The sequence below is a fragment of the Physcomitrium patens genome, chromosome 7 (genome assembly GCF_059467195.1).
Source record: "Physcomitrium patens ecotype Gransden chromosome 7, ASM5946719v1, whole genome shotgun sequence".
Lineage (NCBI taxonomy): Eukaryota > Viridiplantae > Streptophyta > Bryopsida > Funariales > Funariaceae > Physcomitrium > Physcomitrium patens.
The window spans coordinates 3,231,325-3,244,973 of NC_143416.1; the positions used below are offsets into that span (position 1 = coordinate 3,231,325).

General features: G+C 34.5%; 2 long non-coding RNA genes across 2 annotated transcripts; both read right to left on the bottom strand.

Annotated features, from left to right (window-relative positions):
• Window positions 1–145: 145 nt before the first annotated feature.
• LOC112284874 (uncharacterized) lies at window positions 146–3,946 on the bottom strand. Its single transcript, XR_002970547.3, has 6 exons — window positions 3,683–3,946; window positions 3,382–3,465; window positions 2,721–2,950; window positions 1,547–1,711; window positions 1,339–1,391; window positions 146–968 (listed from the first exon to the last, which is right to left on the bottom strand). It is a non-coding gene; the product is annotated as an uncharacterized LOC112284874 (long non-coding RNA).
• A 7,657-nt stretch (window positions 3,947–11,603) lies between these two features.
• LOC149988522 (uncharacterized) lies at window positions 11,604–13,269 on the bottom strand. The gene is made up of 2 exons (XR_016504085.1): window positions 12,121–13,269; window positions 11,604–11,912 (listed from the first exon to the last, which is right to left on the bottom strand). It is a non-coding gene; the product is annotated as an uncharacterized LOC149988522 (long non-coding RNA).
• Between the last annotated feature and the right edge of the window lie 380 nt (window positions 13,270–13,649).

Genomic DNA, 13,649 nt, shown 5'->3' on the forward strand with positions numbered 1-13,649 from the left:
CCTTGCCTTGGAAGGGACGCTCCCCGTTCCCCTGTTCCCCTGTTCCCCTCCCCTGAACAGGTTCCCTCCCCCCGTTCCCCTGTTCCCGTTTGCTTTGAGGCCAAGGTTTGTTCAAAGTTTTTTTATTTGTTGAATTTCGCATCTCAATTTGGTGGTATGATTTGGGTGTAGAATTATTGCATCACTAAGCATGATTATGAGCACCTGGTTTTGTTTTCAGCTGAGGAAAAGAAGCAAATGAAAAATCTGTTGCGCTTTTGTAAAGGTGTTCTTTAAAATGTTTTTTTTTAATTTAAAAAAAAATAGTACAGGAATTTGATGTATTTTAATTATGATGTAATTTTATTTTAGAGAATTTTTTATTTTTTCATAAATATAATTTGATGAAAAATATACTAAACTAATAAATAAATTTATAGAGAGAATATATCTATATATAATTCAAAAATTTATATGTTCAATCAACAAAAGAATTGTCGTTTTAAATTATTTACTGAATTTGATGTAGAAAACGTATTTGTTGCATGTTTCATCTATTTTAAGAAAACTGGAGTTAGTTAGATTTTAGATTTAATTAGTTTGATTGAATGTGACTTTGATTTTGATTTTATTTTTATTTTCAAACAGAGAATTTCTTTTAAACGTTCAAAAAAACATCATTTTTTTTTAATATTAATACAATGTACAATACATTTTTTTTTAATTCACATTGCGCACCTAGTAGGAATATAGTGACAGTTCTATCTAGTCACCTCTTCAACTGGAACAGTCTTTCTGCAAAAAGAATGTCTCAAGCTACCAGATGCATACAGTAATGTGAGGTTTAATCATGGTGGCTGTGGATCTGCTCCAAATTCTTGCACCAAGAGTTCATCAAACTCACCTGACTTCTAGACTCCAATTGAACTCACATTATCAAGCAGCGATCTTCTTATAGAAGCAAAATAACTTGAATGTCCTCGTATAATCTGATTCAAGCGGTCAGACGTATCAATACATATATGATGAAATGCTACATGAGCAATGTTCACTGATCACATATCTAATCAGTGTCTCAATCAACAAGCACAATCATATTCTACCATCCGCTACCAAGTATTTTAAAAATCTACTCTCAGAGCTTTTCAGTGTTTGATTCTGGCCAATTGCAGATATCAACTAGTTTTCAATCTCAAATTAAAATAAGCGTAACTGAGAGAATGTAACCACTTCTTCATATAATTTCGTCAAATTAAACTTTGTGAAATCATGCAAATTTTGTTCCTTGTTTTAAATTAGAAACAATCGTCATAGAAAGAAGGTGAAAAATTTAGCACACTGGAAGAGAGGGGGAATTACATATGATTATTTATAACTCTAAGAAGAAATCTCCTCATTCCAACATAAGAAACCTGCAGTTAAAAAGAAAGTTTTAGAACCCCAAAAACGGCCCAGCGTTTTCACAAATTCAAAAACCAAATTATGGCAAATGTCTCATATACAGCAGCAGCGCAGAGCTACAACACATTTCCCATTCTTTAGCGGCAAGCAGGGTTCATTTTCATACCTTTGTCAAACCCTTACCGAATGGGCCAGCTTGATTGTAATCATACTCTGGTCGATTTCAGGTTTCCACAAGTTGTGATAAAGTGGGGAGGTGCAGAGTTAACAAACAATCCTTCATAACGGCCACCAACTTTGCGTGGATTTCATCTCTATGTATTCGGTAATCCTATTTCACATCCAGCACAAGATCCAGCTTCTTACTGTACACTGGTTACAGCTCATTATAACAGCCGTTTTATCACGCAACTCTTTGAAAAATTAGACGTACCCTCAAGGCACTACTAACATTGCAGCAGTAAGAAATGCATGCTCCAGATGATACTACAAAGAAAAGCCCAATAAGAGCGTCTAATAGACTGATAGTCTGACTTGCCAAAGCCCAATGCTTTGCTGTTGTTTGAATTAAAACCAGCAACATATCCTTCCATTAGATACATTAAACAAATGACAAGACTCGAAAGTGCGAATAAGAGATAAAAAGTGGAAGACATTTCGAAAGACACGTCTAACACAATGATCTGTCGTCTGAATCTTGCGCATAGAACAATCTCAGACACCTATTAATTCCTTCTACAGTTCAATCAGATTTAATTTTGTACCAGGATAGCTCATGCACTTAGTACCAATTGACAGGACCGAGAGCTGATTCGAGTTTACAATGCTCGAGTTTCATCCTTACCAAAACCAGCAAAACGCGTTTCATATTCCAACACATAACGCACACAACTTTAACTTACGGACAAGGGAAGAAGTAATTAGATATCCACCAATTGACACTATGATAACTAGATTCTCGTATTTGGATACTATTTACATGCGACCTTTCATATGTCTTCTTGCTTCGACTAGCACTTGAATTCGTCACTAAAGGTTCTACTGGTGGGGTTCGTTAAGGTGTGGACTTGGAAATATCGCCAATAGATAATTCTTCATTGCCTTGCAAGGATGGACTTTACCTGTCACCGGCTTCTCCAGCAGTGTAATGACAAACACCATGAAACCTATTAATTTTCAAATTACTACCTTCGTTTAAGACTTCGTAATTCTATCAATCAGCTGAATTTGAAGGACGATCTCTCTGATTAACACAGAGGAAAATGCCCCCAACACCTTTATAGATTACTAAGTTTTTGGAACAAGTGGAACGCCAAATGTTACTCGAGCATTGTGCTTACCTTGTCTTTAAGTGCGCTCACGACCTCGTCTGCCTCTACAATGACAGTTCAAGGATGTTGATCAACTGCTTGCTCAGTAGTACAGCACGAACGACAATGGCTGTAACAGTATGAAAACCACTACTTGATGTGCAGAACTCAGTAAACCTGTTGGCAAAAGCTTGAAACCCACCGGGAGCATTAACTACGGTCCAGGTTTCATGCTCTTACACAATTGTTAGCTTTAATACCTACAAAACAAGAAGCGCACGTTTAAGTAAAAAAAAAAAAAAAAAAAAAAAAAAAATCCATGCAAATTACTAACAGTTCAGAAGAAAGCAGGCTCGAAACGTATTCAGAAAATTAGAAAAAATGAGCTAAAATTGGTTCGTAAGACAAAGATCAAAGACATTCGCTCCGCGTTTAAAGGTCAAACTATAGGTACTGCTATTCCAAAGTTCTTTCTAGATACTAGCAGTCTCGAAGAACAGCCTCTTAACTCCATATAATTCTAAGATTAACCGGAGACATCAAGGTCATAATGCGTCCAACGCATTTAGCTTTAGTGAGATATAGAATAATCACTTGAAAATGCACACCAATGCCCCAGGTAATTTAAACTTGATAAGCACCAGGACAAACAAAAGACGCAAAAATGCTTCTTGAATGTAGAAAACCATACATGTGTGTTGTGTTGACTATCAACACATGACTTCGGTTGGTACTGTAACGTGCAACGTATGTTGTAGCCTAATCGACCTCCAACCTGAATGTCAAAGCAAATCCAATTACTGAAAGAGACGGACAAAGAGGAAGGTCTGCTACTAATAACACAAACTCACCAATCAGCACCAAATAACGATTGTAAAATTCAACCTGCAGAGTTGAACCTCCACGTAGTACACAATAGAGAAAAAGCAACCTTTACCTGATTCCTCTCATATATTCCAATCAACACCATAGAAAGTAATACGTTAGCTTACCTTCTCAATTGGAGATATAAAGTTCTGTCTGATGTCCTAGATGAAAACGAACTCTTCCAGGCGCAATTTAGGATGTTTAAGTGTCCGCAACCCCAGAAGTAAGCCCACCTTACAAGAGCACCGGCACACGCTGCGCATATTTCTGTGGTGTGCTCTAGCAACACAACGGTTCCGACAACCAAAAGTTGCATTTGTCAACATAATAGAAGCAGTGGGTCAAACAAAGGAAGAGAAAGAAGCAAGACCTAGTATTCACAGCTTAAGAGAAGCAATTCTGATAACATCTCAAGTGAACCTGACGTGTAGATGTTTTTAGTAGTCTGAGGTTCATTGACTAAAATAAAAGGTGGTTTCAAAGAGAACCTCAGCAATATTTGAAAGTAACATTGGAGAAGAGATGAATCTCCAATAAAATTATACATGTTGAGAGCATTAAATATAGCCGACGCTCTCCATGCTATTTACTATAGTCTATAGTATTTACTGTAGCTACAGTGATATAATCCTATCAATAAACTTACTTCATGTGTGTGTATGTTTACATATGTGTGCATATTACTTTTAGCTACTATTGTCTCTCTTTCTCTAAAGCATTCTCAACATGTTATCAGCACAATTGCTTTTATATTCTACACTTAGTTCTTAGTTCTTAAAAACTTCTGTGCATTTTTTTCTTTCGTTATCTCTTAAAATTTTTTTCCCTTCTAATGTTGTTGCTGTCATGTGTCGCTGCTACTGTGTTTGCTGCTGATGCCTCCGATTGCTGTTGACTATTGCCATCCGACGTATTCTACCACTGACTGACGTATTCTACCACTGACTAACGTACTCTACTGCCGACTACTGCTGACTGACGTACTCTGCTGCTAACTACTGCTGAACTACCACACCTTGCTGTGCCCTGATGCACCTTATTGCAGTCCACAGCACACCTTTATTTTTGTGAAATAATAATAATAATAATAATATATTTTTTTTAACATTTTTTATTTCAAGTTTCAACTTAATCATTCTATTTGGCTTTACATTTCTAAGGTAAATTTTATTCAACCTTTTCTACTTGAACTGGTATTTTTTTTGTTCATAGATTTATTTATAATGAGTACTTTAACATCTTCAACTACTTCTACTATGTTTCCAACTATCATCACTGCATCCCAACATTTTCAAGTTCTTCTATTTCCACCATTGGCTGCTGATGGAAACAACTATTTATTATGGCCAAAAATGGCAAAAGCAAATTTATTTACAAAACAACTATCTGATGCAATTCTATTTGAAGAATCTCCTACTATATGTACTTCAATTCCTATTACTATCCATTGGAAAGCACTTCTTCTCCCTCATTGACATCTTGTACCTCCATTACAACATCAATATTTAGAAATAGAAGATCCAGCCAAGCTCTATGAAAATCTTAAATCTACATTTGATCATCAAAAGACCATTTTCCTTCCACATGAACGTCATGATTGGACACATTTACATCTCTTGGATTTTCTAAATTTAAATGCTTTCAAAAGTAAAATATATCGTATTATCTCACAACTATAATTATGTAGACAAAGCATCTCTAAAAAAGAAATGATTGAAAAAACTCTCTCTACATATCTTCCAACATTTGTTGTGCTTGTACAACAATATAAAATATAAAATTTCAGAGTCATCCTAATCTCATATTCTATTTACTTCTTGTGGAGAAATAAAATGAGCCACTCTTATCCAATGCAGAATCTCATCTTATTAAAACCATAGTTCTAAAATCTCATGCACTTAATATTCCAAAGTCTAAGAAACAATTATACAAACATGAAAAAAATGCTCTCAAGCACCAGGTCAATCATGGTCATGACTATTTCTGTCCATATAGAAAGAATAAATATTCTACAATTAATTGCAATAGAAAATAAAAATTAGAGATGTATTCTTGTCATAAATACAGAATGATTGGACATTTGTCACATGCGTGCCGTACTTTAAAATAATTTATTAAAATATTCTAAGAAAATTTTAAAAAAAAACTTCGAGATGAGACTCATGAAGTTCATACTATGGATGTATTGATGGATTCAATTGGTCTTGATGATTTAGAGGCTTATATGAATAACAAAACCTCTAATGATGAATCAAATGATGCACTCATTGATTTTGCAACAACACATATTATTATATGGGATAGATGAATTTTTATTGAAAAATCTTCAACTTAGCAAACCAAAAATTTGATGACTATGGCTAGAATGAATGCGTTTTGTTTCCAAGAGGGAATAACAATGATAAAATTGCCTGCGAGCTCTATCATAAAATGTAAACATGCAATGTTTGCACCCTTAGCACCTCAGAATCTAATCAACTACCAAGATGTGAGTGCCAATGGTTATCACCTCTCAATTGCAATTTTAAATAGGTGAGAGATTTTGGTTCTTGAATAGAACCATAAAGTTCTAAAAAAAGCCTTTGCTCCAACAAATGGTTTATATTGGCTTACAATCTGGCCTCTTATTATATTTAATTTTGCATCATCTATAACAAAAAATCACATCTTTCTTTGACATGGACGATTGAGACATCCAAGATCTATATTATTTCAAAAAATAATTCCATGTATAATTAGGTATAATTTAAGACTTACAGATGCAGATTCTATGGAATTGTATCATACATATATGCAAGGCAAGTTGATTGCTTGGCTATCAATTTAGAGACCCCCACAAGAACTACCACTAATACTTGAAAGATGCATAGTGATATTTGTGGTCATATTAATCCAATATTTAGACTATTTCATTATTTTTTGGTCTTTATTGATGCATGAGGCAAACAATCACATGTATCATTATTAACATTTCAAAACATGGTATTTTCTAATCTTATATCTATACTTTTTTTTTTAGCACATTTTCTTGATTATCCTATCAAAACATTACGTATGGATAATACAAAAGAATTTGCATCAAAGTCCTTTGAAGACTATTGTACTGTAAGAAGGACTAAGTTGACATATTGTGTTTTATATGAACATGCTCAAAATAGACTTATAGAGTCATTTATAAAGTGTATATAAGTCATTACCCGGTTACTCCTTCTTCATACAAATTTATGTGCATCTATGTAGGATCATGGAGTTTTACATGCTACAACATTAATATGCCTCTGTCTTTCTTCTCTTAAAGTTATTACACCACAAGAGCTCATTTCAAGTCATGTTCCAAATATATCTCATCTATAGATATTTGGTTGCCATACTTGGATTCTAATACCATAACCTCAACAGCATATTATTAGAGTTCATCAAAAAGAAGGCATATATGTTGGTTTTGATTCATCAAGTATTATTTGTATAGTTGATCCATCAACTAGCACATTATTATGTGTACGTTTCAAAATTATCGTTTTGAAAAGAACTTATTTCCATTTCTTCTAGGAGGAGTATTTAATCAATAAAGAAATACAATACTTGCATTTGGAGCACAATAAACATTTATAATGAATCCTGATTCTAAAACATCTTTGGCTGAAAGTGAAGATGCAAAGATTTTGTATCTAAAACATATTATAAATGAAACACCTGATGGCTTCAATGATGCAACTTGAATTACAAGAGTTCTAATTAATGAGGCTCAAAATGAACCTACTCAAATTGTAATACCATTAACAAATATACCTCAAGTTAAAACATCAGCAATTAAAAGGACTTATAGACTAAATAAGCAACCACGCAAGAAGAAAGCTGTAACATGCAGTGATTCTGGTATTGTTTCTATGGAAGTTCTTACTAAACCTAGGGGACTATTAATTAATGACAATATGTCTATGCACATTATACCTTCACTTCATGCTATAGAAAATTTTGAAATTAAGAAGTTGAATACATAATTATATATGGAATATCAAGTTGAATACATAATTATATATAGAATATCAAGTTGAATACATAATTATCTATTCTATATTAAGCTATAAATGACCTTTGAAATAGACCATCTAAAAAACCACAAAAGAAAAGGCTATAATATGTGGTGATTTTGATATTATTGTTATAAAAGTTCCTACTAAACCTATGGGACCATTAATTAATGATGATATGTCCATGCAAATTATACCTTCACCTCATGCAATAGAAAATCTTAAAATAAAGAGGAACAAAATCAAATTAAGTATACAATTATCTATTCTATATTATGCTATAAATGACATTTGAAATAAATCATCTATTATAATAAATGAATCATTTGCATTCATGATGGCAGAAGCTCTTTTTTACAAGAAAGAGGATCTTGAACCTCAAATCATTCAAGAAGTGATGTGTTGCTCTGATTAATTAAAATGAAAAACTGCCATCAAGGAAGAGTATGCTTCTTTGCGTAAGAAGAAAGTCTTTGGTCCAATTGTGGACACTCTTATTTCTTGCCCTATGGAATATAAGATAGTATTAATATATAAGTGAGATGCTAAAGGTCAAGTATCCCGTTATAAAGCTTCTCTTGTTATTCAAGGATTTATCCAACGATCTTGCATTGATAATGAATCTACATATTTTCTAGTCATGGATTCAATTACATTCCAATATATTATTTGAATGGTAGTTCATACTGCCCTTGAGATGCATCTCATGGATGTGGTAACTACATATTTGTATGGTTCACTTGATGTAGATATTTATATAAAAGTTCTACCTCATTTGGAAACAAGAACTCCAAATGCACCTACTCCAAGACGATATCATGATATTAAATTACACAAGGCCATGTATGATCTAAAATAATCTGGACGCATGTGGTATCAATGTCTCCAAGATTATTTAATTATAAATAAATTTGTAAGTGATCTATTAATCCTTTGTTTATTTATAAAATAAGATGAAATTGGTTTTATGATCATTGTTGTATATGTTGATGATCTTAAGCTAGTAGGTACTAGATCTGCATGCATTGCAACTACTAACATATTTATACATGAATTTGAGATAAAAATGCTAGGAAAAATAATTTTTTGTATTGGACTTCAAATTATGCATCTCATAGATGGTAGCATTTTTTTCTATCAACTAACATATATTAGACAAATCTTATGAAGATTTAATATGATTGATGCTTATCTATTATCCACACCAATGGTTAGATGTGATCGTGATGGTCATAATCCATACTGTTCGTACAAAGACAAAGAGGAAATAATATGAAAACAATATCCATACCTTGTAGCGATTGGAGTACTTTTATATTTAACCACATCTATCAAATTAGATATTGTATTTGCAATTAGTATTCTTACAAGATATAATACACATCCAACACTACAAAATTGGAATGGCATCAAATATTTACTACATAATTTTAAAGGCACTAAAGATTTGGAATTATATTACATACAATCTACAGATCCAAAATTGGTTGGATATTCTAATGCAAGATATAAATCTGATATTGCAATAGCTAAATCTCAAACAGGCTATGTATTCTTAAGACATGGAGCTACAATATCATAGAAATCAATAAAATAAACTATAATTGCAACTTCATCCAATCATGCAAAAATTATTGCCTTACATGAAGTATCTTCAGAATGTATTTAATTGCCATCAATTGATAAACTTATTCAAACATGTTGATTTTCATATGATGATTCTCTAACTATCTTGTATGAAGATAATAGTGCTTATGTTGCACAGATATAAATTGGTTTCATTAAAGGGGAGAGGACAAAGCATATTGATCCAAAGTATTTTAGTTATATCCATGACTTCATTACTAATTAAGTACTTAAGATCAAGAAGATTGAATCTGCAAATTACCTTGTTAATCGCTTTACCAAAGCTCTCCTTTTGTACAACCATCGCTAACTTACTTATGGAATTGGCATGCGGAGACTTGCTTTTCTAGAGCAAGAAAGTTAATGAACTCTTGAGATAATGTTGTATTCTTTTTCCTTCATCTATGGTTTTGTCCTTAAATATAATAAGGTTTTCTTAGATAAGGTTTTAATGAAATAGCAATTGTTGATATTATGAGATTACAAAAAAGTATAGATCATAATTCTATTCATATAAATATTATGACAAGCGAGGATGAGTGTTGGAAGCATTAAATGTAGCTGGCGCTTTCCATGCTATTCACTATAGTCTATAATATTTATTGTAGCTACATTGTTTGGAATGTAGTGGAAAGACATTGTTTATTTTCTCTCCTTCTCTTTGTATAAAGAATATAATCCTATCAATAAACTTATTTCTTGTGTGTGTGTTTACATATGTGTACATATTACTTCTAGTTACTATTGTGGCTCTTTCTCTAAAACATTCTTAACAATATAGACATTTCTTAAACATATTCGATGTAGGCAGTGGAGAGCTTGTCGTTGCCAATGCATCATTATATGCAGATGGATCCCGAGGTAAAGAAGATATTTCAATAATCAGTATTAGCACCTAATCTATTTATCCAATACAACTTCCAAATTCAAACTTGAGAGAAACTTCCAGAGAACTCACAGAAACAGAAAAACACTATCACCTCTAAAATCATTTGTTTCCCAGAATACATCTGTGCGAAACAATCCGAAATACGTTATAACTTGACTGAAACAGGTTTAGTTGAATCCGAAAGAAGTGTTTTCATATACAAACCAACCCTAAACATCATTAATACGTTACAAAAATTTCAAAGAATGTAAAAGAGCTGGGCCAAGACAAACATAATTAGAACCTCACAAGTAAGTCAAACACTAATTTTTCATATCCATTTGTCGATCTGTTGAAGGTCCCTCCTCAGCACTAGGAGACCTTGTAAACAAAATAGGAGGAAGTTCCGCCAATACCGCCTTCATCATCGTAGACATTTTGTTGTTAATCAATGCGTCCTTGTATGACCTTAGAATTGCAGAGAGCTTGCACTAGCCCAAACACAGCGATCAGTAATAAACTTTATCTAGAATCATAATGCATACCTTAATTACCGACATCAACAAGAAAAGCCTCAACCTTGTAAATTAGATCAAAATCATCAACTTATAATCGAAAAAACAAAAGCAAAGCACAGAGTGTACATCATTCTTTGCATAGAGCAGAGGAGGACGACCGTCTTGATAAATTCAGCAGCCTGACTCAAGTAGAGATTAATAGGCATCACGTTCTTGAATCAAGAACTCAATGTGGAAGAGCCTATTCATAATTGAGGTTATATATGCGTATATATATACATATATATATATAGATCCACATTTTTTAATATTGGACTGCATCACAATATTCAGTACCTGTTCAATGCGACAAGTTTCGTCCCCACTCTGAAATTCAGCAATGAATGAACTGGAATGTATCCCCACGTATTTGGCTAATTTCAGAAAAAGAGAGCAACATACATTGATACTTAAAGGAGGCGCAAAGACCCTCTGAGAAAATGCTGAAGAATGCTCCTGGAGACGAACGATTACGGGAAGGGAAATAGATTGAAAAAGCTAACTATTCTTGCTAAATAGAACAGTAATTCGCGCATTGCGAATCATCTTCTTTATAACACATCCTTTGCGCAAAACCATAGAATCGTAGACATCGTCAATGAAAGTGTCGAAGGTCCGTCTTCAAAAAGTTTATATTGTTAGTAGATTTATAAAATTTATGGCAGATACCACATTTTAACTGTGAAACTTGCTTCAACAAATCCCATCGAACAGGTAAATACCTGAAAATATTGAATGCTGATGTTAATCGCAGATTCATTACAGCTTTTGTACTAACTGATAAGAGGAACTGCAACTACAAATTTAAGTACATTTCAGCTGATTTGCAATTGATGAAGCACACATCATCACTTCTTGGCAAGGGGCCAACGTACGAAATGTCACAAACGTTTCCCGACAATAGGTTATCGACTGATTATGCTTAAACCATAATAGCAAATACTCCTTTTCATTAGAAACTGCATTAAAAAGACTTCAAATCTTCCCGAAATGTCTTCATGCCATTAAAACAACGCATGGGAGTGCCAAAATAGGCTATCGGCTACCGCCTCACACCATCGAATACTTGCATTATGTGCATCAAGAGGTACTGAATTCAATACTCACCAGGAATTGATGCAAATTCGTCAATATCTAAAGTACCTCAACAATCTCCAGCTGCTAGAAGCTGCGAAACAAGATGTCTCGGTTCTCAGAGTATTCCTGTTACTAGGTGTGATCCCAAGAGAAAACCAGTAGTTGTCTAACCACTGTAAAAGGGACTTCCCTCCACCTGCTTTGCCACCGGATGGAAGAGTCTCAATCGAAAACCCTCAAATGCTAAGCGCTCGAGTTTTCATTATAACGAAATTTTTGCAGAGCATTCTTATCAAAAAAATGACCTACAAGATAGTCTGGATGATAATTGAAGACTCGAGCTCTAAGTCAACATCGTAAGTAAAGTACTGGAAGAGCAAGAGACGTTCACAAAGTTACCATACCAATCGTGAAGCGGATATAGCTTGATTGACACAATTAGATGTTTCAATTTCTGGTTCTATTCCAGCATATTAATTCTGAGTATTTCTAAGCTATGCAGATATCTTCCAGACTCCACAATGTCGCTATTCAGCAAGCGTACTGTTCCCTGTATCTCTCCAACCTGGTCAAATGCACATGCAATTCTTGTGTTGAGATTTTCCAGCTGGTCCAAAGCCTCAAAAAAAGAACCTTACCGAGCTGAAATTCCTTTGAGCAAATTGACCTCCACAAGCTCCAAGAAGTGAGACAATTTCTTCTGCAGCATCATGTTCTGTGGAAGCGCTGAAAATATGCATGTTGCTTGAAACGTAGACTCTCTCTCTAGAGCAAAAGCTTAAGGAACATACAGAAAAGGAATCTCACACAGAAAAGCCTGCAGGCCTTCCACCTGCAATCTAGTCTCTCCATTCCTATTTGATGCCAATGTAGGTGCCTGAACAATTTGTTTCCGACTTTTATGTCGGTGGACCTTCGAAAATCTGCTCACAAAATCCAGGTAGGTTTAAAAATTAGCTTTGGTGATCTCGGGGAGCACTCCCGGTGTTAATGGAGCAGAGAGAGGTTCCGCATTCGGGTCTCCAGATGAAGTTAACAAACACGTCTCCCATGAAACGTCTTATTCATGAATTTCCGATTTCCCGAGACGTGGATTGATCCGCACAGGTGCCATGCAATAACCATGTTGATAAACGTCGGCAGCAGTCATATTGTCTCCAGAAGAAGACGCCGTTCGCAACAAATGATGATTCAATAAATTACCACCTGCGACTCGAGTATTTTCCAAATGCTTCTGTGAGCTCTCTTGCGAAGGTCTGGTCGTGGAGAGGAGCGTTTCCATCCTTCCAATCGACCAAGTGACGAAGAACCGCTCAAGTTCCGGTGTGGATCTTACAACACTCAACCTTCCTTCACCCGCTCGAACAATGTGATACTGAACCAACCGTAGCAAACGCTAAACCATTCGAAATTCTCATTTCCCTCCGATCTATTTGTTGCCCCTGCGGTGGTCAGATGTGGAGGCTCCCGCCGGTTCCAGAGCATCGAAACAATTCAGGATGCAGTGAAACTGAGATTTGCGAGACGCCATAGCTGGTCTATGGCTTTGCCAATTGCAATCTCCATCACCGCTGACATCGAACGGAGACGAAGACGAGGAAGGGAACGAGACTTCTGAACGACGTTCCCATCATGAGGAACTGTCTTTCGTTCGTCCGTCAGTCCTACTTTTGACTTTATCGTTGTCCTGGGACCATTATTAACTGTGACGGCTTCGGTCTAAATAGGGCAGTTTTAGCCACAATTCAAATCTATTCGAATATGTTCTGTAATTATTATAAAATTAAAATCAAATTAAAACTCAAGGTACAATAATTCTTTAATTCATTGAAATATTAAATTTAGCAAACTTATATATAAATATATATATATAAACCATATATAATATATAATTATATTTATATGTATAAACATACACAGTTATATCATTTTG